General features: G+C 41.7%; 1 protein-coding gene across 2 annotated transcripts in view; it reads left to right on the plus strand.

The window, feature by feature from the left end:
* MECOM (MDS1 and EVI1 complex locus) overlaps window positions 1-27,214 on the plus strand; it is a 1,802,619-nt gene that overhangs the window by 1,195,603 nt on the left and 579,802 nt on the right. The gene's annotated exons all lie outside the window — the stretch shown is intronic.

Consider the following 27,214-nt stretch of genomic DNA (forward strand, 5'->3'; position numbering starts at 1 on the left):
GCCCAGCTGGGGATGGCCTCCCAATGTGGAAGGGGTGCCCGTCGCACCATTACCTCCCTGATGTACCGGATCCTGACGGTGGCATATCCGGAGTTGGACGGGCGCTTGAGGGCATCACAGCAGCCACAAGGGGGTGAGTACACTCTCATTCAGCTGACTCTGCGCGCTTGACGAGGTGTCTGGGTGGGGGTGGTGGGCTGTGGGTTCCCCTAGGCCAGGGCAGACGCGCAAAGGTAGATCCATTGTTTTGCAGCCTCATTCCCACTCCAACCCCAAAGGTGGTATTTACCCTCGACACCTAGTCAGGCTCCCATGGGTTCCAGCTGTGCATGAAATGGGTCTAGACAGAGTTCCCTTGGGCATGTTCTTTTCCCCTGCACTGTTAGTGCATGGCTTAGTGCATAGGGCTGCTCCCTGTGTGTTGTGTCCGCCAACGGGAGTGGTGTTGCATGCATTGACCATGTGTCTCTTCTGTCTCCCCCCCCCTTTTTGTTTTGTCACCCTGTTCTTACGTGCATTAGCATCATCTGGCGGAGGAGCAGTGGCACCGGAGCAGGAGGAATGTGCATCCCACATGGGCCTGGTGGGTGAAGTAACGGAGTCTGAAGACACTAGTGGGACGGAGGGCGACGGGAGCTCCATGACGGGGACAGGAGCATACACCAGCGACAGCGACTCCTCCTCTGATGGGAGCTCCCTTGCGGTGGAGGGCACCTCTGTGCCCACCACATCAACAGGTACAGCTGCCACCCCCCCTACCAGCACCGCCCTCCCAGCAGCCCCTCAGCGTGTTTCCCGTGCCCGCTCACCCAGGAGGGTGGGCATCTCCTTCGCCCCAGGCACCTCAGCCCCTGCCCCAGTCAGCTCTGCTGCCCTCAGTGAGGAGGCTATTGACCTCCTGAGACCCCTCACTGTTGGCCTGCATTCAACTGACTGGTGGAGCCCCATCCCCAGCCACTTCAGGCCCTGAAGACCCCATCCCCATGGCCTTTTTTTTTAGGGGCGCAAAGCGTACTGCTTCCCTTCCTGAGCCACTTCAGTTCCTGGGAACCCCATACCCTATGTCTTTTTTGTTTAAGGTGGAAAGTGCACCCCCCCTCCCTGAGCCACTTTTCTCCCCAGAGACCTCACTAAGGACCTCAGGAACCCCCAACCCCCTAAACCGTTTTTTTTTTTTTAAAGTGAAAGGGGTGTGCTGCCTCCCCTCCCCCAGAGCCACTAAAGGCCCCAAAGACCCCATCCCTCGGGCCTTTTTTAAAAAATTAAGGGGAGTGGGTGCAGAACCACCCTTCCTGAACCAATGATGGCCCTGGGGACCTCAACCCCTGGGGCCAAAAGATCTTTGTAAAGAGGGTGTGCAGTCCCTGTCTTTGAGTACAAGGAGCTTTGGGGACCCCATCACCTGGGGCCTTTAAGGGAATGGGGTGCTCGGCCCCCCTCCCTGAGCCAATGGTGGCCCTGGGGTTCCCATTTTCTGAGACAAAACATATATTTGAAGGGGAGGGGCACGTGGCCCCTCACCTGAGGTCATGATGGATCCTGAGGACCACATCCCCTGGGCCTTTTTTTTATAAAGGGAAGGGGTGCACGGCCCCTTTCACTGAGCCTATGGGGCCTTGGGACCTCATCCCCGGGGCCTGGAGGTGTTTCTGAGTGGGTGCCCACCAGAGGTACCCATCAAACAGTATGTGAGGCTCTGTGGGGAGCCCCAGTGTCACCGTGGCCGCAGCTGGCTCCCCACATGCATCTATCCTGGGTTCTGTGGGCAACAGCATTGGTCCCACCTGGAGGGAACAGCTGTTTTTGTTTGCTACTACTTGAGTTTACCTGCCCTCAAGAGCGCAGGCAGTGAAACAAAATTCTGCTCCTACCTGACACGAACATTTTTAAAGTTCCCACCAAGTGGGAGCAGAAATACCTTTTCTGCCCTCGTTCCTGTGCGCAGGGAAGGAGTGTCTGTTCCCATCTGGTGGGAGCTTTAAAAATGCTCCTGCCCGATGGGAGCAGACATGTGTTTCCCTGCCCACACTCTTGTGGGCAGTGAAACTACTGTGTCCCGGGGGTGAGCTCCCTGGGACACAGTGTTTGATCCGGCCCTAGGAGAGGGGTCCCCGGGCCTTTACAGGCTCAAGGTGGAGGGATGTTCTATATAACCCTGGTGTCCCAGGAGGCCTCTACAGGCTTGGGAGGGTTGGCCGCATAGCCTATCTCATTTAATTTGGAATCGACCCCAGGGGATGGGGTCTCTCAAAATTCAGTCTTTCGGAATGGTGTCCCACAGCCACAACTAGCTCAGGAAATGGGGTCCACTCATATCCCCTCCCCAAATACTTTTAAGAAAGACTCCCCGACCCTGGCCCCTCCCCAGAGTCCAAATATCAAACTATAGAGTTAGTACAAAATAGCCCAGACTTAGTGCAGAAATGCCATGCACCAGTGCAATTATTGCAGCATGACCCTATAGCCTCTAACATTTATTTTATTTTTACACTATTGAAACCAAGCAATGAAATAGTACACTTGTATATTTTATACGATCTTTGAATACATATTGAGGTGGATTTACAAAAGTGGTGTAACTTACAACAATTATCAGCCACATATATGTCATTTCTTGAGATATGCCTCATCCGACAATCTGAAACAATGCAAAGCATTGAAATTTCATTAATTATACACAAGATGTATAGTGTGCTACAATCCATATCAATGGCAGAACCGGGGTACATAAACATTTAGTATTGTTTAGTATAGCGCGGGAGACAAACCTCTCTTTATACATCTTCTATCCTATGCCGTGCAAAGCGTACTACTGCATATTTTGTCATTAGGAACCTTGGATCAAGATGTAAATCCTTTTTTTGTCTCAAAAGGTACTCCAAGATAATCCTGACCCCTGCTTCTATAGTGGATTCATTGCTTCCAATGTCTCTCACATGCTAGAGAACATTATACCCAATATATTTAGTGACAAATTGCTTCAGTGCCTCGGGCTTTTTCTTGTATGATTGGAGCCACAGTATTCTTCATTGTTTAATATTTAAGTGGCTCCACGGTGCTCTCCACAGGGACAATTTATGGCCTCAGATCATGATGCATTGATGCCATGGCACCTCTTTGATTCTGCGTGCAAAGACAGGTGAATGACTTCTGGCCCGTCCGCTCCAATGCACTTATGTGTTTCTCAGAATGCAGATATCCATCTTTCATAACTATACTGGAACCGGAGAGGCATATTGCACATCGTCTGTCCTCATCTTAGTATAATGGGAACTATTCCAAAAGAGAAGACTGTTCAGCTTTGGTTTATTCTAAAGTGTGTGCTTACTTACAGATCACTTTTTCCATGTGTTTTCACTGGAAGAAAAATGAATGCATTGCGTGAAATCCATTGGAGCAGATTTTACACAGCATTAAGGCTCAACTAGCAATCTGAAGTAGTTAAAAGGCCATGTGCAGCGCTTTTTAAAACTCAGAAATAATCCCTCAGGACTTGATAGTATGTTTTCCTCAGTTTAAGATATTTTTAAGACTGCCTAATGGATTGAAATATAGCCCTGGTGGTTTGGTCCTGGTTCGAGATAACCTTAAGACTGTCCCACTGCCCTATAACATTTTTAAAGCTGCATTTTCCATTCTGAGATGGTCTTGAGAATGTGTTAGCCTATGGCAAAGATTACTGCCGTCCCTGGTTAGCAAACATTTTGGCAAAATACGAACTCCACCAGCACCAAAAGTCCACTCACAGGATGAATTCACCAGCTTTCCAAGAATTCATCCCACGCCGTGGAATTTCACAAAACGAAAACAGTAGCCAAATCCAGCAAATATATGATATATATATATATATATATATATATATATATACACACACACACACATATATATTATAATAATGCCTCAATATAAAATGTATTCTGTATTTCTGCCCATGGGGGGGAAAATGTAACTGTGAATATTTCCTTGCTACAGATGTACTCCGTTTCCTTATCAGTTATACCACCCACAAAGCGCATTTGGTGGTTTTGTGAGGCGATTGATGAAATGAGGTGTTTTATTTTCTCTTGAAGTTATCATGATCTGGGTGGTATTGAAATTCAGTGTTTGTGCTTCATGTTAAACATGTGTCTTTTTCAATTTTGAGGAAATATCAGTTGAATACAAACTATACAACTTAAAAAGAGAACTGCTAAAAAACAGACTCACTTACTTTTTTACAGCAACTGAGGGACTATAAAGAAAAGATTAGAAAATGCCTTTGGTTCCATTTAGCAAAGACAAAAAATCCAAGCTCACAAGTTTCTTGTGAGGCCCCAACTTACTCACACTCTTACTTTTTGAAATTCACTAAGTGGTTGAAACATCTGGAAAAGAGCCTTACGAAAATGCTTACCTTATCCTTGTTTGTTTGAGTTACATCATGGTGAATCCATGCAGTACAAAATAGTTATTTATAAACTGCCAAGGACAAAACCAATTCAAATATCAATACTAATACTGCACATGGAGTGTGGGATGTGCAAAATAAATTTTACATTGGTGCCACTAAGTGGGACCACACTCAAGTCAATACATATCCCACATCAACTTTTTGAGAATACATGCTAAAGAAATCACAGTATAGATATGAACCAAATACAGAAGAGGAGCAATGCTTAAACATTTTGCCCAAACCGACAATGTCCACAAGAGTTCATTCCCCAGAAAACTTAAAAAAGCTTTCCATGCCTGACAAAAATACAGTGTGTGGAACACCAGTGAAAAACTGACACTAGCATTTGTGTATGTACAGATATATGCATAAACCAGACATGTGTACACAAAATACACAGTTAAACGTCGTTTGGACAATTGAGTTAGCTGTAAATTATTCACAATAAAGTGAGTTGTCTGTCAGGGTAAAGCTCTTTTACTTACACACCCATTGATCGTGAAAAGTAACAGGTGGAATTATGATTATTTCATGAGGAGTTGACAGTGTTGTTTTAATATTCTCACACTACCCAAAGCTTTAACTTTAAGGTAATCTGTAAATGTTTTACAACACATACCTTCTGCTTAATTTGTAAATAAAACCGTGCCGGTGGCCAAAGCTCTCCTCTGAAACACTTGGCAAATGCAATTTAATGTGCGAGCACAGAATACTGAAGCATGGCAATCCTGAAGCCATCTCGGGCCTCTTTAATCAATTTACATTTACTCCTGCCCCTTCAGCTCACTCTTGCAACTTTCTGCTTTCTCCCTTTCTGATGCTTTTTCATTTTTCTCTTCCTCCACCTTTCCCATTTGTGTCTTTTGCTTGCAGTAAATACTTAAGGAAGAAAAATAAGTGCCGGCCCTCAAAAATAAGTGCTGGTGCCCCGCTCCGGAAACCAGTGGCTTATATTAAGCACTGCTGGTTGCCCTAGCTAGTGCTAAGTTACAAGTGCAAATTGGTAGCATCATATGTGAAGATACTGCAATCAAGCCAATTTTGGCAGGATGAGTGGGAAAGAGAAGCGGTTTTGTGGATAATGTTTTGGAGTCAGAGAAAAATTTTGTTTTTATATTTTTAACTTTCACTTACAAATATGTCACTGGAGGAGGTTACACATGACATAAGTTGTGGCATTTTCATTCACAGTCATGGTTTCACACATGTGCTGATTTTTTTGTGAACATCATCTCCCTAAGCTTCAAATGTAAGACATTAAGGGCCTGATTTAAAGATTGTCGAGCGGCACAATATCCGTCAGAGTGGCAGAGGACATCACGTTCTCCAATCTGATGGATAGCACCCACCATATTTAGTGACCACTGCTGGTACAGCAGTGATCTCTGTGCCTTCACATATCTTCCTCAGAAGGCACTACTAGTTTAGTGTGTGGCCAATGTTTTCCCGGCAGCAGCACACGAAATGTTTTTGTTTCTCAAAAACAAATTCACAAAGCAGGAATTTGTGTTGAGGAACAAAAAACTAATGACCTCACACCCTAGGGTATTTTTCTCTTTTTGTCTTACAGGTCTGCCAGGTTTTTGTTGGCAATGAGGGACAGAAAAAATAGCATCAGACCATACACTCTAAGTAAGTCTGACAGTAAAAGGTCCTTACTCAGCTGGGCCCTATATCTGCGGCCATCAGATTAGGCTTTCAGGTGGCAGAGCTGGAGGGAAGAAACACTGTCAGAAAGATGACCGTAGGTCTGACTCCAAATAGAGCAAGCGGATCGAGGGTTTGGTGGACAGGTTAAACCTCCACTTTTTGTGAACCCTTACCACCAATCTCGAAGTTGGGCCCCAGGTCACATCTCATTGCCTTGCCTGGTGAGGTAGATTCTATTTATTATTAACGGGAATCAGGAGTTTAGCTTAGCCTTCTGGCTTGCAGGCCTGTGCCCCCATCACCTAGTGACTTTTAACCTATTTAGCCTGCTCTGTTTTAGCACATTTATTTAATTATTTCTTCCAAGAAGGCTGCTATGTTTATAGCTAGGAAGATGCTTTGTTTTCACATTATCAGTGCCACTCTGTGAGGGCGCCACTATCAGTGTCAAAGACAAGTGATATATGTAGGTATTCACATCATGTCCCTTTCCCACCTACGTGTGACAGAAACACAATGTACTTTTGGAGGGAATTGTTTATGTAAATGCCGCCCCAAGCTTCCCTTCTTATCTATTGTTTGGGAGCATACCTGTGTCAGGTGTCCAACAAGATCTGTATAAGTACGTCTCATGCAGACAAGGTTAACAGAGGGATTCCTACCAGATGCCATCACGATATCTATGCTACACGTCGCCTCAATGCAGACCAAGCCTTCGTGTCCCCGCAGAGTCCGATCTAGAGACCTCATTCCAAGTTAACAGGGGATGGGGGGGCTCTTGTCATGGACATGGTACTAGCAGATTAGGTTTATTACACCTAGATCTCTTCAGGTTATGATTAGGTTCTCCATGCTGGGGTTTTAGGGATCTCTCTACATTTCAAGATGGTGGGGGTCTTTATATTCATGACTCGTTTTTTACAATTCTGTTTCTTGCATTGTTCATTATCTTAATCATTGCAGCTCATGCAGTTTACAGTAGGTTGCAGTCTTGTTGATAAAACCTACTGAAAACTTTACTGCATCTCTTTCATTGCCTGCTTGTGACTGAGACTTATTACTTATGTGAAAAATGGGTAAACTCCGTTTAACCACGACTCCCCTGAGATGTCGCACTCTTGAGTCCATGCGTAAAGGCTGCTACAAATCAACTTTTACTATTTGAGTTTTGGTGAGGTACTGCTTGTGAGCTGGGAGGGTTGGCCAACAATTGCGACTTGTTGTAGGATTGGCCTAGTTGCCAACAAACGAAAGTACTGTCATCCGTAAGCCAGCAATCTTGCCTAGAGCAAGATTCCAACTACGATACTGGTTTCTTGAATTGTACAATGAAGCATATCTCAAGAACTGACATAGGTGTGACTGATAATTGTTGTGATTTAAATCTTTTTTGTAAATGCACCCCAATATGTTTTCAGATTTTTTTCAAATATACAAGTAAACCAGTGCTTAATTTGAGCCAGTGGTTCCGGTGCTCGGCACCAGCCCTTAATTGCTAGCACCAGCACTTATGACAGTCTGCCACACTATGGCGCTATCTATCAAGTGATGAGCACAACAACTGCTGTTTATTATTTCAATATGCAGTAAAAATGACTAATACCTTCTGCCAATGCCATTTTTATAGCTTTAGGGGCCTGGAATAGTCTGATTTGTCACATTTGTAGGAGTATAATGGTTAATAGTTATGCTGGTACTGTCTTTCGCAGCGCTGGTGGGGCAATGGTTGGTACAAGCTGTAGTGGCCTCCTAGTGAGGGCCCTGGCACCTATTTTTTTAAAACAAATAAAGAACTGAAGTAACCAACTTCATCAGGGGAAAATAGTGGGGAAATTTAAAAAGAAAAAAAAAGTTATTTAGAGGATGCAGAGTAAGTCGACAATAATTGAACCACTGCAGGGCAATCCTGCACTGGTTCCAGGCTATTTTGTTCTGGTATCAGGACATTATACACAGACTTTTTCACTGACAACCAAGAAAACAAGCACTGCTAAAGCCTATAGGTAACAAATGCGCACAGCTAGTGGGGACATATTTCTCAAAGGTTTTGCGTTGCTCTTGCACCAGCAATGGGACGTAGTGAGATGCAAAGCATGAAATTAGATTTACCAGGCCACCCAAGGCCTCCTTTCGTGGCCCTGTGTCTCTTGGTAAGTCTGGAGTAATGCAGGGCAACGCAAGTCGCTGCCTTGCATCACTCTGCCCTGGGAATGCGTTATGGGTATTCCCACGCATCCACCCACGGATTTTAGCGCATTCCCAGACTTCCTATGAGTGGCAGACCTGGGAATGGGGCAAATGCTAGGCCTTCCCAGAGGAACCGTAACAAGCAGAAATATGTTTATTTCTCCTCATGTTTCCCTCTTTCTACATGTGCTGCATTGTGCAGCACGCGAAGAAAGAGGAAAAATCCTCAAAGGACTGTTTTGTGCAGGGAGGTGCCTTTCAAAAAGTGCATTGCCTAATGTAACATCTCTGCATGCACCCAATTTCTTCTTTCTGTTAGTATGATGTATCATGCTGCATAATTTCAGACCAGGACATATAAGATGCAAAGCCAAAAAGCGTATCCACTGAACCTAACCACTACAGAGGGGCTTCAGGGTGCTTGTCCCCACAAGGCAATTTTGGAAAAATGTCAAAAAAATGGTGCATTCTACAACACATTTCTCATTATATATTCAATTGTATTTGTTTTAAAGCTTAGTAAATAATGAACTTACATTGCACCAGGATACAGCACACTTTTTTGGGGCTCTTTGGTGATTCCCTCTCTATTACCCTCCAACACCCTCTCATCTCTCCATAGCATCTCTCTCACAAGTTAATTTATTTGTTTTATAGCACCTCCCATACCAGTGTAGGGTACTGGAGCACTTTATCACGCACACATACAGCAAAATGAATCATATGTGTGTAAATCACTGTACAGAAAATGTTACATAAGACAAAGAGGACTACAAGTTATAGGATTGATGTCATCCATACTGGTAGCCATTTTGTAAGAGTGATTGGTCTGGAGAAGCATAAACTTGGGATTCAGATCATAACACAGTAGTTAGGGTTGGCTTTACTAATAAGAATGTATTTCTTCCTAAACAAACCCTTTAAGCAACATTAGGATACTGAAAGATTGGGAAAAACATAACTGTATAACCTGCACCATGCAGTTTGCATGCAGCTCTTTGATGTTGGTTCACAGCTCACTATGCTAGATTACGATTGAAACTTATGAAATGCAAAGCAGCAAAAGGATCTTAGTGACAGAAGAAGTAACCCACTGAGCTATGCACATAAAATACTGTTCTGTGATCTGCATGGCTCATGTTCTTTGCAGCATTCATATTAACCCTCTGAACTACCTTAGATGGATCAAAACTGTCACTAGACAAAAAACGGATCCTTCTCCCTCAGGTACATCAATCACAAAAGTTATCTTGACACATTTATTGTTGCCTGAAAGCTGCCGGACAAGCCTGGAATGCTTTTAAAACCGCTGCACTGCTACAAAATCGGCCCAAGTAACAAAACCAGCTCCCCCAATCTTCCAGCCTCCAAGGGAAACACCCGATGCCTGGTACGGCCAGTCTGGCTTTAGACACCCACCTCCCTCCCCATTGCTTCTCCCACCCATGATCTCCATATTGCTTCGATCTTCCATCTACTCTGAGAAACACTTTTGTACGTTTTTTTCTTTTAATTACCGATCCAACTCAGATTGATTACTAAAAACAAAAAAATGCATCTGCATCGTATTGCAGGCATGCCATGCGTGCAGCACATGCCCACAAAATGATGCAGACAACAGTATCAAAGGCTTTTTTTTATTCTTTAGCCATGCTGCAGATGGGATGCTGTGCAGCTTGGGTAAAAAACATTGGCAGAGCCAACAAGTCCCAAAGGCAAGACCTATTGACTTTGCCAGGGGTTGTTTGTGAATTACTTCCTCAGCAAAGACTTTCATCTAATTTTGTTTTGGAAATAACTGTGTTGTCATCAGATTTGCTGCAGTTTTCTTTCACATTGTGCTATATATATATATTAAGACCCACAAACTTGCTGTCCGAAGCACTAGGTCTCTGATGTGGTGTCTATGTGAAATGCAGAGGATGATGGATGCACCCCGAAGGACACCCCTTTTAATTTCATGCTTTAGCTGAAACAAAGAAGCCTAAGGCTACCCTTTTTGAAATATCTCCAGCAAGGAATACAATCATTTACTGGTTGATTCCGTCCTCTTATCCTTTTTACTTTTATTCTATTCGGTTTATTTAAATGCACTCAGCACTGTCTTCCAAGGCGACTCATTAATTTACAAAGCCAGGTGAGTATTTTCCCACGCAGTTACCAGTAGATGTCCACATTTTTGTGCATTTAAGTTTCTTTTATTGTTTAGTTGTTTTCTTAAGTGAGATAGATTCTCTCTCTCTACAGATGAAATACTGACATCAAATCATGCCAGACTCTCTTTACTAGTGTTATAACTGAAGTTAATTGTTTATTTGAGAGCTCCTCTATCTTTCAATCTCCCAATAAAGCCGGTTAACTATGTCCTAGCCTGATGAGATGGTTAAACCAAACAGTGGTTGAAGTATTTAGTTCTTCACTCTTCCTCTTTTGGGTGGATTGCATCCACTGACACAATGTGGAGACCACAGTAACAGTCCAGCTCGCCATCTTGAAAACGAGTGTTGCAAGCACATGCCGGGAGAGAGGAAACAATACATACCAATGACTAAGAACAAGAAAAAACACAAAAGAAAAGGCATTGTCTGGTTGTCTCATTCAACACCTAATGTAGTGAAAAGGTGTCAGAAGCAAAAATTATTATTTTTTTAAACTTCCAGGTTCAACAATTCCCAAGCACTGAACCCAAATTTGACAGGTGCTGCTACCAGCTTCTGGAACTGCACACCCGCAGACCTTAGAAATGAACCCACACTCTGATAGTTCAAGAAACAACTAAAACCCACCTTTTCATGTGTTCCAGAGTTAACATACTCACTGGTGACTCCAGAGTCTATGCTGCAAAGTTACTGTTGTTTTTTATTGTTATTTCTGTATCTGTCCTTTTCAATTTGTAAAGTGCATTACACCCTTAGGATGCGGGACCTCTATGTTAAAAATGTGAAATAAATAACCAGTGAGTACCAAGGTAAAAAGCAGAAATGCTCATATTGATTAAGGCTAAAGTGGAGGTTGTCAATTCACAAGCAGTGGAGCTATGAAAAGTCAACCCCTGGCATCTGATGGCGTGAGTAGGTTTAGCATTCTCCTCATTTGTGGTCAGGTTACCATGCACATCATTAAAGGTAAGTGAAACACTTCATGACACTGATTCGAACATGTTTACTCTCTGCTTGCTCAGTACAAATTTTAAGAGGCTAATCGTTACTAACGTCCATAAAGTCACAGCTCCCAGGATTAGGATTAAGCCAACGCCACAATGATTACAGCATAACTTGTATGTGATGAGGGCACCTGGGTGTTGCTCTGCGGAAGGAAGATCTTCTTGTGCTGGAAATTCAACAATCTGGAGGCAAAGAACACACTAAATTGTACATGAAAGGCTTTGAGTACAAATGATACAGTATTGAAAAGTATTCTATGTTTGATATCCAGATGTATTATGCAATAGGGCTCTTGTAACAAACAGTTTCCTTTTAAAACCTTTCCAATCAATCACTGGCACAGAATATAACGGCAAACTATGGGGATGATTTAAGAGCCCCTGGCGCCTACCTAACAACACATTAGTGTCATTGTTTTACGCTATGAGGCGTTAGATGGCTAAAAACACCACACCATATTTACAAAGTTCTGCAATGCATGCATTGCGCCACTTTATAACCTTTTGTGCTACATTATGCCTGCGCCAGGCATAATGTATGCAAAGGGGGCATTCTCCCTTTGGGGGGGAAGCAACAAAAATGCCTTTTTTTAAGCACTTTTAACGCCTCCTCGTAGCAGGCTTTAAAATGGGTCAGGCCATTGAATACAATGGACCCCTATGTACTCTGCAGGAGTAGCGCCAACATTGTGACGCTACTCCTGCAGAGTACATCAATAGCGTCAAAAATATTTGCCCCCTACCCTGCGCCTTGGTGCACTGTTATTTAAAAGTCGGCACACACAGGGTGGCAGTAAAGGGGTGCTAAGGGACACAAGGAGCACTGGGTCCAGCACTACTTTCCTTAAATCAGCCCCTAAGTTTTCTGGAATTTATTCAGAGGGATAGATTGAGTCAGGCATGTGTGCTAGTCGAAATCACAGTGAATGTAAGGCATCATAAAGTATGTAGCTGTCCAAACAAATTCACAAAATGATCACTTGACAAAGAAATCATGGAACAGTCAGGTGATCTGAAGTGCTTTACATTCCAGTAGAAAGTTTGAGGAAATGACAGCTATATCACTGGTTTTCCCCCTTAAGTATTTCTTTCTCTGGAAGAAATAAAATACTAGGAATTTCCTGGTGAAATGGCCCGTTCTGAGACAGGACAGATTTTAGGTAAACTTATGGGTGTTTGAGCAGGGAATTATCTTCAATGCCTTTTTCATTACACCTGTCTAGTGCTGTAGATACGTCACTGGAAAATCTGGAAATGATAGATAATTCATTGGTTTGCCTCTGCCAGTTACTATTGGTGTTACAGGACATGTCATGGGGGTACTAATATGTGAGGTCATAAGCAGTGCAGGAGTAGGGTGCAGGTTATAGTTTTCTTGAAATAACAATACCTGTTAAATTTCGGTGTTTTTTTAGTTTAAATGTTATGTTTAAACTGAAATTTTCACCTTGTTATAACATCATGTTAACCTTTGTTTTTAGTGAATTTCTGAGGTTTTCTTAAAGCAAAGTAAGACATTATTACCATGCCTAACTATAAAATCACTATAACCTTTTTTTTAATTTCTAGGTTTTTTAAGTAAAGTAATATTTTATTACCATACGTAAGGCAAACCCGCCACACCGCACAGCCAAAGGCCTGTGTCCAACCCCCTTCAGGCAGCCAACACTCCGCCACGCATAGCCTTCACCTGTTCCTGGCAACCCATGGCCGTCTCCTTTTATAAAAAAACACATTGATCCGGCAAGACTCTTGCAAGAGGCAGCGCAACCCCTGCGCTTCCATGGGATTACCGTGGAGTCCAGAGGGGAACGCTGGCTCTCATGGACAACCGCGAGGTCACAGAAATCCAAAAATATATATCTTTAAATTTGGCTCCGAGGGGAGGGTCCCTTCGGGATCTCACCAGAAGGTTCAGGAGGTCAGGGTACCCATACCCTGCCCCCTTATACCTTTTTTCTAATTTTCAGGCCACGGGGTCTGAGTCCCCGGGTCCTGAAATAGGGATTGAAACATTATTTTTCATGTTGCAGCCAATTCACAGATGCCTTTCGCTCACACAGACGTGAGTCAGCCGATGGGAATAAAAGCCCCCCTCTGACAATCAGATCGCTCTATTTTATGAACTTGCGTGTTTGTTGGACTCTTGCGAACCTCACACAAATCCAATTATCCAGATATACAAAGTCTTTGAAACTGGATTTCTCAAAAACTATTGAATGGATTTACACCAAATCACAGAAAGAAGGCTTTCTAGACCAAGATCTTCTGTTCTGCCAAATTTGGTCTGATTCTGTTCTGCTGTTTTCACGTTATCGCTGATCAATTTTTCTATCAAAAATTGCTTGAGGAAATTGTTTTTTGATACCTCCCCTTTTTCTGGTCCCTGCTTGATGGATCACCCCAACACTTTCCAGGAAGGAACTAAGGTGATTAACTTTTATTTTGGAACGTTTTGTGAACATTCATCAAACAAGGCTACTTATTAGCAAGCCAAAAATCGATCTTCAGTGGTGACTAAGTCCCAAGTATAACTGCACAATAGTTACCACCACTGTATAAAATATATACACAAATATATGTACTTGTACAACACATGTACTTGTAAATATAGAGATATAGATATAGATATATGTAGAGTTAAGGATAGTACATCTTTTGTTACCTAAATAGGGTTACCTTCAAAATCTTTTGATAGCTGATATTTTGGTATATTAAACTCACTGCTCTGTTAATAAAATCACTTAGTGATAAACAAAAATAAAGCTTCCTTTTTTTGTATCCATGAGTAACCATGAATAGCATTTCGAAATATGAACCATGATCATGATACATGAAATTCACAGCTATTACTGTCATGGGAATCAGAGGAATGTATAACTATTTACCTTACATTTGTTACACTAATTAGAGAAATATGTAGCTTACTCTATATCCACTGGCCTTTCAGTATTTTGTCGTTCGATATTCTGCTCACAATATTTATCAAGGTGCATAGATGTGGGGTTAAGAATAGTAAATCACTCCTTTCTTTATTTGTGCTTACCTACCAGCATTTTGTCTCTCGATATTCCCTCCATGATATTCGGATCCACAATATTTCTATCCTTGATATTCTATAGCTCAATCCTTGCTGTTAAACCAGAACTGTGACAAAATCACCAATGTTACTTGCAGTGGGCGGCAGTCGGCATGAATGTTCTGCTCACTGCACAGCTAAACAGTTCACCACTGAAGGACTTTTATGGAGATGTGCACCAGTCCCACATCGACAATAGTCTACACAAGGGCACAGAGTCAAGGGGGTGTCTGGGGTGTTACACCCTCCCCTAATCAATGTATTTTCCGCTATATAGTTGGGTACAGGTGCTTTTAGTCGGGTATAGTGAAGTGTCTGTCGGATTTCAATAGAAATGTACTTTAATATTCTATGCCAGTGCCATTGTTGGGAAATCTGAAGCTCACCCCCCAACCAATCTTACTGACCAAGTAACTCCCCTGATTTTACACTACCATAAGAATCAGGACCACAATCAAAAGAAAGACCATAGAATACCCCAAATTGACATCGGCTCCAGCAAGTCCTCAAGGGGACAAAACAGGCTCCAGTGGATTTATGATATGTATGTGCAGTCACTAAGAGATTAAACGGAATGAATATATTGGTTTTCTTATTGTAAATATGAACTGTAAGGTATGCTGCAGCCATCTATGTGTATCTAATGTTGGGTCAATTATTTGATCCAGTTAAAATACCCAGAAGCTAGAGGCGGTGCACCAGCCATGCACCCATCTTACTTACATTTGTGGTTTTTTGTGTGATTTTATTGGAGTTTAAACATGCACTTTTGCAAGGGTGAAATAGCCTTAAGCTTGTAAATGTAAAACTATCAACACTTAAGCTGTCAAAGAAAACTATCGTTTACAATATTTTTGTTGCTGCTGGTTTCTCATCAATGAAAAATCAATTAATGAGTAAATAAATGCATAACTGCAAATTTTCTATGGCCTGTGTATAACGAAGGTCAAAGCAATAGCACAAAGAACATTACTTCGTCAATCATTAATGGAACGAAAATAGCACAAGGTCTTTGGCACAGTGAATGACTTCTTCTTTGTGTTCCATTGCATTCCTAATATCAGTGAAATTACCACATGGTAGGCGATAATTGTGCAGGAGATAAAACGCCTGAGTCATGGGGAAAAAAGTTGAGTGATACTTTGCCTGTCACATGACAAACCACACCACACATTATGCTGACACCCCTACAGCATGAAGCAGACATGCTTCATAATAAGTTTTCTAGTGTAAAATTGCCCTTGAACACAAATCGTTAAGTAGATTATATTTGGTATATTTCCAAAGGCGATCTCATGGTTTTTGCAAAGCCAAAATATTCATCTGTAACTGACTTGCAGTGTGTGCACATGTTTGTGGTGCATAATGTATGTAGGTTATTGCAGCCCTGCGCACCAGCACTCATTGTTTGGAGACTGCGGCTGATTGGCAATAGATTTTTGACCCAGAAGAAGAGAGAGAAAGGCAGAACATAGATGAAGAGCAGGGAAAACAGTGTCAAAGGCAGAATGTGTAGGGTGAAGGAAAAAAGAGGCACACTGTAGAATAAAGACTATGCAGCCTTAGGCCCAAATTTAAAAACATTTGACACAGCTTAACGCACCTCAATGCGGCAAGTCAACTTGCTGCACTGTGTGAAATGGAAACGGCAGGAATGTGCCTTATTTACTAAGCTATGGTAAGTTCCTGCTCTCCTCTGCACTGGGGCGCTGAGTGCTGCTTAGCGCCTATGCAGATACCATTACACCATGTGTGACGCAAAGGTAACACAAGGACCTTGTAAATCTGAGACTTGGTTTACACCAAGTCCAGCATTCAGCAAACTGGTGTCCGGCTCCTAAGAAAACCTTTGGGTCCATTAACTTATTTTTACAACTTAAGCATTGATTGTATGGCGCTTAATTGGTTAAGAGTTTATTGAAGCCAGACCTCTATGCACAACTTCTGGGAAAAACTTTAATGTGCCATGTTGCTCCTCAATATAAGACCTTCAGTTGCTCAGTAAATTAGAGATTTGTCTGAGGACACAACATTGAATATACTTTGTATTTTTCAAAAGGTACAGGTTATGTTACCATATTGCAGTCAAAGGCACGCTCAGACGAATTCCTATCTTGGAGAAATTCTAGTTTTCAGCTGAGACAGCCATTACAATTTCTATGGTAATTGCAGCCACATATCATCTTACTAAAATCTGAGGGATAGGTGGATAGAACATTGACAGAAACTGGGTACAAATATGTAGACACTGGGCTGGTAATACTAATTCTGTATGATAGTCCTTGTTAGGACTGGAAAAACATTCCCTGCCATGGCTGTGTCTGAGGAGGGGTCACACAATGTGCACCCTCCTTTTATCTATAATGATAGCCTGGTGGGTTGTACAGAACTGTCCGTGGTGGCAGTGATATCATTCTTAATGACAAATCTACCCTTTTAAACCATGACCTGTCTCAGAGAGCTGCTCTGGGCCTCCTCCATCTTTTTGACTGCCAGACCCATTCAACTTGGTCTTTCGCCACCCATGTAGGATATTGATGGTGCATGTTTGCACCTTTCTGGAGCATATAAAGGATTTATATACGGAGCGCGAGTTTATATTTGCCACATCCAAGTGGTAACCAACATTGAGAGTTGGAGAGAGCCCATACGCCAGGTGTGAATTGTAGTGCTCTTTCACAACATTCGTAGGATCCTTAAAAGTGAGTCACAATTAAAGGTGCAAGACAATAGTAAATATGGCCAGGGCGTCGAGCTCAACAATTTATTTCTAAAGAAAATCTTCAAAATGAGGAAGGGTTTGGCTGTGATTTCCAAGTTCTAAATGCCATTCTATTCCCTTTTCACAGAGGTTGGTTTATTTTGCTCCTTGTGAGTTACCATTCTACCACTGCTTTCTCCATTATAGCATTGTTATAAAAAGGCATTATTTAGATTAGTAATTTTACCCCATACTCTGTGTTGAAAAATAACAGCGTATGCACCCAGCTGTTCAAACCAATGTCTGTGCTTTGTGTCCCAGTTGCCTTACATCACGATAACATCTCCGTTAGAGTAGTCTGTCTTCCAGTTGTTCTAAAAGGGGATACAGCGGACATATACCAGAGCAGCGGTTCCCAACCTGTGGACCAGGGACCTTTGGGGGTCCGCAAAGCCTCCTCAGGGGGTCGGAGATTGCTTAGAAAATAAAATGACATGAACAGATTATTAAAGTGTTTATAAATAAAGTGGCTAAATGTACAACTGAAAATTTTAAAATGCACAGTAAATGTCAAGAAATTTTAAATTGGAAGCTAAACATAAAATTAGTATCCTCAAATTGATTTGTGGGAGCAGTGCAGGTGCATCAAACAGAATACAGTACGGATGATGCGTGGCTTCAAATGAATTTAGAAAAACTCGGACCTTCATATTAAAAATAAAAATGTTAGTGTTTTATTTATATTTTTTTGCAAATTAAATAAACGTGTTCTCATTTGCATGTTTATGTATGTTTTGTGTACTGTTTAGGCCCAGATACTCAGCTAGGCTCCCAGTTAATGACTCAGTGGGGGGTCCCTGTATTCCATAAATGACTCAGTGGGGGGGTCCCTGTATTCTATAAATTACTCAGTGGGGGTCCCCAGATTCTATTAATGATAAAATGGGAGTCCACAGAAGTCAAAAGGTTGGGAACCACTGTTCCAGAGCATAGAAACCTTTTTTTGTCAAATTTTCTGTATTATGTTTCAACAGACTACTACATCACTTAGAGACGAGACAGCAGATACAGAAGAACAGTCAGATGGCACAAGAAGCTATTGGTGATGATCGCTGCTATTAGCGAGTGTTGTCTGCAAGATAAGGAGAGCAAGCTAGTTGGTCTCTGGTGACATTCCATAATTGTATTGCATTGCAACAGTACCCTTTTGACTGATATCCCTCTCCCACTGCGAACAAGAAAACATAAAAAGAAGCAAAAAGGGGAATAGAAACGGAGTGTACTAGTGCTAGAAGTAATATAGTGGGTGAAGCCATGAGGACCGCCAGAATGGACGCCTACATAACATAGGCAAACCAGAGAAAATATACGAAAGGGAAGGAGACAGTATAGAAATATTTTTTTTAATTTTACATGAATACATAGGATAAAGTACATGTAACTTTTCCAGGTGTACCAAACAACCAAGCAGTTATGTTACAAAAAACTGATATATGGTAAGGATTCACTCCATTATAATACTAGAAATCAGAGGAATATACTTACTTCCAGGGAAAACCAACTTCATAAATTTTTCTGCTGTCGAGTCATTCACAATTTTTTATCCACCACAGCATGCAGAATGGGGGTAGCAACTGGCTTACCCTGATGCGTGTGACAGTATTCTGCTTTACACAATCTGCACATCTGCACCATAAGTAGTCCCCATCAGTGCCAAGGCGGGGGGGGCATATATATTTCATGGCGGCAGCCGCGACCAGGTAGTTATGGTTAGGACTTAGGTTCTATATAAAAAAGCATTTTTCCTTGTCTATATCTTTGGCGCTGGCTGACAAATCTTCACAGACTTTTCCAAAACAATACGACGCTGATGTCAGCGGCTGTCTGCAAAGTTTTGTGGTGATCTGTCAAGCGAGGCTGAGAAAAAGGGGGGTCCCAAAACGTGTTTTCTCCTTGTTAAGTCCATAGCGATTTTGAACAGGAATAGCAGCCAAGCCACTAGACGGATTTTCAGCAAATCTGGCAGAAAGATAGCTCTTGGTCCAGAGAACGACCTTTTTGTAATTTAGTGTAAATCGGTTCAGTAGTTTGCTAGTTATTAAATGAAAAGAAAATTTGTATATATATGGACGCATATCCTCCTTGGATCCTTCTCAGATACTCCTCGGATCCTCTGCGTATTTGGAGGAAGAGCAAGGCCATGATTGGCTGGCCGCAACCTGACAGAAGAGTGCGGCTGCCATTTTGTTTCTCACACTGCCTGGGGGGGGTGAAGAAAACAGTGCAAAGACATATAAGGGGTCAGGATACTGGTGTCCTGACCCCATAGGACACATTGAGAAGTCGCTCATGAGCAAAAAATTCTCCTTTTTTTCAGCCGATCTGATGATTCGAGGATACTCCTCGGATCCTCCTTGGATCCTTGGGAAAAGCAAGTCCCTGATTGGCTGTCCGCAACCTGACACAAATATTAACATGTGTGTTAAAAAATCTATAGAAATTCACTGAAAAAAACAAAGATTGTTATAGTTAGGTTGATGTTTTAACCATACAAAACCACAGAAATTCAGCAGTTATAGTTATACATATAGTTATACATACATTAAGAAACTATAACTTCTGCTGGAAAGTAACTTTGGGCAATGAGTTATAGTTTCTTAACATAAGTATAACTATAACCACAACTGCAGAATTTCTATGGTTTTGTATGGGTATAACTTCAACCTAACTATAATGTCCCTGTAAGCTTTTACAGTGAAAAAAAACCCAAATATATATGTGTGTGCATATATATATATATATATATATATATATATATATATATATATACAAATATGTATGTATGTTTTTGATCTGCAAGTGTATACATTTACCTGGACTATGGACTTTTCCAAGGCTGAGTATCAGAGAAGGATCTGTCACCAGTAGTTTCTGTCAGCTGTGCTTTCAGTTTGTTAACAGGGCCTACCAGGGAATGTCAGTGGCATGTGGGATCAGAGCAGACCACAGCAGAATTTATAGACCATTGTCTAGAGGCTGTTAAACAAAGTGCCTCGTGGAGCAACAAGAGCATTTCCTGTTGTGAGAGCACATTAATGCGTTAATGAAATGCACAAAGCAAAGAGCTTCATCCATACAAATGAGTAATTTAAATAATGAGGAAGGATGTGGTTCAGTGTCACTACTGATTAATTAGTGCAAAATAAATAACCAGCTTAACAGCAGTCACTGCTTCCACTAAAACTTTACTGTATTAGTGGAAATTGAGCTAATGTCATTGAAGGATAATTAGATACCAGTTAAGTGCATCTAAACTACATCAGTGTAGTGTTTTTGTTATTGCCTTTAGGTAATACACACAATGTTGTTGAACCTTCACAGGACAATTACTATAAATAGTGTTTCTTGCTAATATTCTTTTATGAGTTATAGCGCTGCCTGCATTCAATGCAATATTTATAGCTGAGGCGTTTTAAAAGTAAGTTGTGTTCATTTCAGAAAAAAACCTTTATATTCCACAGTGGGGGGGTGGGGGGGCGAAGAGAACGCTACTATTGTTATTATATCTTATTGTAAAGATTGTTTAAAAACAGAATTGCCGTTAAGATATTTCAGTCTGTTTGGTGAGTGGCCTGCAGATCACAAATTAAAATCTCGACAGGGCGTAATAAGCCATTCATTCTTCCAATGTCACAAAATAAGTGCATATGGATAACAACAGCACTTGGTACTTTCTGTGCTAAGAAGCATGAAGCGGTGGTAAAAAACACTACACGTGAAAGGACGTCAATATCTCTATCACTAATAACTGGCGTGAGAAAATAAAGTTTAAAACAAACCTGCGAACTACTAAAGGAAATGTAAATAGAAAAAAATACAGGTTTGCCTGTAAGTTATAAATATCTTCTGCTGCACTGAATGAAACAGCTGCAAATGTTGAATATTTGCGAATATTTGCTCTTAAATCTTTAACTACCAAACATCAATTTGTTTTTGAGGCTTTGTTATTTAGTTATTGTTGCTGTTCACCTCATTTGAATTTCCTGACACTTAGTACTCATATGACCCTCTCTTTCTGCATATTATACTCAAGTTGTGTTTCTATAGATGTCCATTTTAAACCTACATTTTTACGAACACGGTGATTTGTGCTAATGCAAGTGTGACCCAGGGCACACAAGTTGTTGCAGGCATAGTGAAAATGGTTCGCAGCGAAAGATGTTACAGGCACATTTTGTTGCGTTTTTCCTAGCGATTCGTCCACGTTTTAGGCAGTCACAAATTATTTTTTTAAAGAATGGATGAGGGTAGCTGCACAAAAAATAAATCTGTGAATCTGGACATTTGTTCAATTCATTTTACACAGTCTGGATATTTCTTAAGAGTTTAGAAAACTATACCTTTTCATTATAATACAGAGTGCATTAACTGTTGTAAAATTAAATATTTAGCAACCAAGAGCACCGTAAAGCAGAAAGGTAGTTTTAATTGCAAAGTTAATGCACAGCATATCACCGCAAATTACCTTACTGTAATAATCAGAACGAGTGTTAAACATGATGGATGAAAACAGATTTTGCTCTAATCTCGTTGGAATTGTGTCCTAATATTTTTATATTAAGTCATCCAAGTTATGTGACACAGGAAGTCACTTTAAATTCAAATATAAACCAAGGCTATCCATCATGTTAACAATTTAATTACCTAAGTATATATTTTTTCAGGAAAAACATTATTTGTTATGTATCTTATTACCGATTCATCGCCTCGGGGCTGCAGCGGGTGTATCAGGGAAAGGCCCCGCTGTTACAAACGCCAAGATGTGGCGCAGATAAGACACGCGCACGTGATGTCAGTCGAGGCCTACTCGATTTCCGTGTTTGCTCCGGGCTCTACCTGTTAGTCTGCCTGTAATCTGTGTTGCAGTGGCGAAATGGCGCCTTGTCGGAGCTGCGAGCCATGACCAGGATATTGAAAGGGTTCAGTGAAGTAGAAATGTGATATTTTCTGTTTTTTTCAAAGGACCCAGGAAATAGGGCTCCTGCTGAGCAGGGATTTGGCACTGGCTGACTGTCACAGTCAGTGGAGAGAAAGTTTTGAGGCTGCTTCTGTTGGACTGAGCCAAATAAACCAGGCTTTCTCGCGTTATTCTCATTATTTCACCGTCTAACATCGCGTTTAATTCTATTGAGTTTCAAATTGCGAAAAGCACAAATGTTCCTTACAGGTTTGATGCTTTGTTCATGTTGCTTGTGTCCTTAAAAGATGACCCGGGTTGCAAGTTTTAGAAAAGACATCCGAAACGATTAGTTTTGTTTCAGTGTAATTCTTAACATTTGAATCAAAGAAAACAAAGAAACCATTTTTTAAAGAGCACTTACTCATGTTAGTCGTATGGTATTAAAAATCAATCAAAACAAGCATTGCATGATAGGTTTCTCTAACATTTTTTTGAAGGTTGTGACCTTATTTTACTGTCTTACATTTTCGTAATACATTTATTGTAATTGTAAAAAAATGCTTTTCCCAGTAACTTACATTTATTTGATATATCACGTTCAATAAAATGTTACACATATTATCCCTCCCTCCCAATCGCACGCAATCTGTGAGTATGTATACAAATTAATTTGTTGGATATTATATCAACAATTCAGAGTGAAGCAGGTCTTCACACTACACCTCTGATAAAAATATCAGTTTACTTGGATATTAAAAGAAAAACTCACTCTCATTTAGAGGTTGCAGGTAGAAGAAGTAATCTTTCAGCAATGGAGAGGAGGTACATTAATGCTAAATGAAATATCTACATAAATGCATTTATATAATGCTTCCTAACCATGAAGAGGCCCTGAAGAACAAATTAATACATCTACACTAGCAGTGTCAGCAAGCCTTATTTAGAGTCATGGAGGACCGAAACTTAAGTCAACTTTTGCTGACAGAAGTTTCTCCATCCAGCATAGAGTCCCATCAGCCTGCGTGCCTCTGGACTAGTTCTGGCACAACTCAAAGTCTTGTTGGACCCTCAAAGCCAAAACATGCTGAGGTTTCATGTGGCTTCAGCCTACCTCTTACACCTTACCCTTTATGTACCAAGAATTAAAAACAAAGCATAAACCGTTGATGTTAAAAGGAGAGAAAAAGGATAGACTTCTAGTGGCCGAATTGCGCTAATGTGAATCCAGAAAACCTGGGATCAATCCTGACTTCCCCATTCGATCAAACTGTGTGATCCTTGGCAAATATTTTATTTCACCTTTTTCTTCGCTATCTTGCAGAAAAGCACCTTCAAATATGTGAGGTCAGGATGTCCACTGCACAAAAACCTCTTGTATTTGGATTAATAAACTTTAGTGTTGCTCCAAGTATAATAAGAATCTCGGCCACATACAGGCTGTAGATGACAACTGACATTCCTCTTAGTTCACTAACAGAATTATCTTAACGGCCAGGGGTCTCTTTTAAGAAATATCTCTCAATGGTGTGATATACTTTGATGTACTAACATGAAACACTTCTGCAATTTAAATAAATAAACTTCTTATTTTTCAATTTTGAAGAGATTTTATGATATTTCAACTTGATGTTCCTTCAATTATTTTAATTCCAACTATTTTCAGGGCTCACGTCATGCATTGGCTCTTAGAGCCAAGCCAGATCCTTGGTTCGGTTTTCCATGTCACTTTCTTGGACAACCCATCTCTATCTAAAAGGAGCATAACGTGCTGTCTCCATATTTAGTGAGCGTACACATGGGCCTCACTATATTATAATTGTGTAATTTAACTCCTACAGCTTGGGGTTTGCTTCCAACATATAGCACCTCCCTCTTCCACACTATGCAGCTCTGCTTGCCACCATGGGTTGTTCCTTTGATGACATGTAGCAATAATTAGCCCATGCATCACGTCTGCATTACTTCAAAATTTAACGTAGAGCATCTATTCTCAGTTAAGCCAGTCTACTAGTAAAACTTTTCAATCACACACTTTCAAAGTGCACTGAAGAAACCGATAAAAGATCGGAACACCTATGTGACCTTGCCAAAGATGAAAAGCATTAACTAATTATACTTACAGGGTAGCTACTGAGACAACAATTGAGAAGATGCTTTAGGTCTAACGAGTGGTTTGACAACGCAATATAAATATTCATACAAGCCACAGCAGGCTGAGATGGACAATAAATTCCAACTATTCTCTGCCCAAGTAGAAAGGGGACATTACTGCAACTGGTGACTCCAGCTGCTGGCTTGTTTCAACTGCATTGCTAGGTGGCCATGAAGGCTTAAACCATCTGAATAATGGTTCATCCATTAAATAAATGAGCTGTTCAGCTGCCTGCCCTAGCAGTTGGTAGTCCAAACAGAAGTCTGGCAAAAGTAAATTTAAAGATCGGGCCAAAGACAACTACTCTCTTAATCTATGGCTGCCAAAAGTGTCGATCTTCCATTTACTTTCTGTGCAACGTTGATGTTAATCATGATATATTTGCATGAAGTCACAGATTGTATTAAGGCCAATGAAACAACTGCCTACAATACACACATTCAGATACAATAAAGATGTAAAACAGTTTATTTACAATTTCACATGCATAATTCCATGCTAAAATCTTCCCTGGACCACTGCAGCATCATTATTTTTAGAATCACCAAAAGATAAATAGCTTTTTAAAACTTATAATATATTTAAAACCAAGACAGATTAGACTTTGTTACACATATGGACATGTACCCTTATTTCCTTCAGTGATGGGATTAATCTGTTTGTTTTCCCTCCAGGACCCTGAGTCTTAGGGCCAGATGTAGCAAAATTTTGCAATCCGCAAATGGCCCGAATCGCAATTTGCGACCCTGCAAAATCGGAAATGGGATGCAAAAACCCCATTTCCGAATCGCAAATTGCGACGCAAGCCATTACCGACTCGCAAAAATTGCGACCCCATAGTGCAACCCTCAAATATGAAGTCACAATTTGCGAGTCGCAAACCATATGAAAAAGCCACTCGCAAATTACGACTAGTCGCAAAAAGCCAATTTTTCACACCCAATTTACCACTAACTCAGAGCAGGTGGTAACCAGAACCAAAGTATAAAAGGAGACCCAGAAGGCACCTGGGTTACTCAAGATGGCGGAGATATATGTGATAGCAAGGAGGAGGAGAGTCCACGCCGCCCAGCAGAGGAGGAGGAGGGGCCACAGACAGGAGAAGATATACAGAACCAGACAGACACTTTTCCAACAAACTGAGGAGGAGATATATGATAAATACAGACTCAGCAGTGCAGCAATATTAGAATTAATAGATCTACTCAATCCGCAGCTTCAACGCCAGACTGTGCGCGGCAGCACCATCCCCACAGATGTGCAAGTGCTATGCTCACTGCACCTCTTGGCCTCGGGTAGCTATCAGGGGGTCATTGCTGTGGTAGGTGGGGTATCCCAAAGTGCACTCTCACAGTTCTTCAGATCATTCTTAGATGCCATACTCACAAACATGTCCAGATACATATACCTACGCAGGAATGAGGCAGAAATCAACAGCACCAAGTTGGAATTTTAAAGGATTGCCAACTTCCCTCATGTAATAGGGTGTGTAGACGGGACACATATACAAATATGCCCTCCTGCAAATCTGGAATATCTGTTCCGCAACTGGAAGTGTACCCACTCACTGAACATCCAGGTGGTATGTGACGCACATTATGTTATAACTGACATGGTAGCCAAATTTCCAGGGAGTACACATGACTCTTACATTTTCAGGCACAGTGGGATACACCAACGCCTAGAACGTGGGGAGTTTGGAGACGGATATCTCCTAGGTATAGCTGAATACACCTTGAAGACATACACACAGGTCAATGTGGAACCCATCCATGCCCTGCTAACATTGTTCATTTTTGCCAAACAGGTGACAGTGTATATGCGCTACGACCATGGATACTTATCCCATACTTAACACCCAGCAATGAGACTGAGAGGCGATAAAACAGTGCACATAGGAGGACCCAAAATGTTATAGAGAGGACCTTTGGACTGTTGAAGGCAAGATTCCGATGCCTCCACAGAAGTGGAGGTGCCCTCCAGTATGCCCCAATAACAGCATTCAAGATCGTTGGCGCATGCGCTATACTGCACAAGATTGCCACCAGACGTGGGCTACATCTCACCCCTGAAGACCCAGATTCGGAGGATGACGAGCAAGAGCTACCACATCGCCATCATGGGGATAGAAGCATTGCAAATCAAGGCAGACAGAGACGGGACCACATTGCAAACCAATACTTTGGAAGGTATGTGCTGCCTGTCACCACACACATGAATGTCACACACAAAGAGCCCAGGTGTGAAGTGTAACAAACAAGAACTTTAATTAAGTGAACCAAAAAACTATAGAACTGAACTATTGGTCACGGGCTGTAAATGTCCACCTGCTATGAGGACACATTAACCTCATGTGCCTCAATTGTTTGTAAGTGCGTAGCTCAAATCCTACGCCTGGGACGCCCAGCATGGTTAGTGCCTGGAGCGTCTGCAGATCCCTGCCGTGCACTGCCACTCCTCAAGACCCTGGTGTCTGTGGCAGATGCACTACTGATAGTGGAGCCCTCCTCACTATCTTGAGGCGTGTCTGCCACCTATCTTGCCTCCATCATGTCCACAGCGTGGCTTATCCGTCCCAGGCCGCGAGCCACATGGCCGGCAAAGTGGCCCATGTTGACTTGTAAACTGACTGTCCGGCGTGACAGCCCTGTAGTATTCACAGCCAAGCGGACGATGGAGGCAACCATGCTGTCCAAACGGTGGATCAGTTGGCGTTCACGGCGCCTTGCACTCTCTCTCTCTGTAACAAGTTCAGTCACTAGTTGCCTGATGGAGAGTGCAAGGTCACCTACATGACTGTTCAGGTTTTGAAGGTCTGTGTGGACCTGTGCCAGCCCTGTTGTGTGATTTCTCTCCATTCGCCGCATGGCCCCTGATATCAGTCCCATTT

Source organism: Pleurodeles waltl, chromosome 11, assembly GCF_031143425.1.
Source record: "Pleurodeles waltl isolate 20211129_DDA chromosome 11, aPleWal1.hap1.20221129, whole genome shotgun sequence".
NCBI lineage: Eukaryota > Metazoa > Chordata > Amphibia > Caudata > Salamandridae > Pleurodeles > Pleurodeles waltl.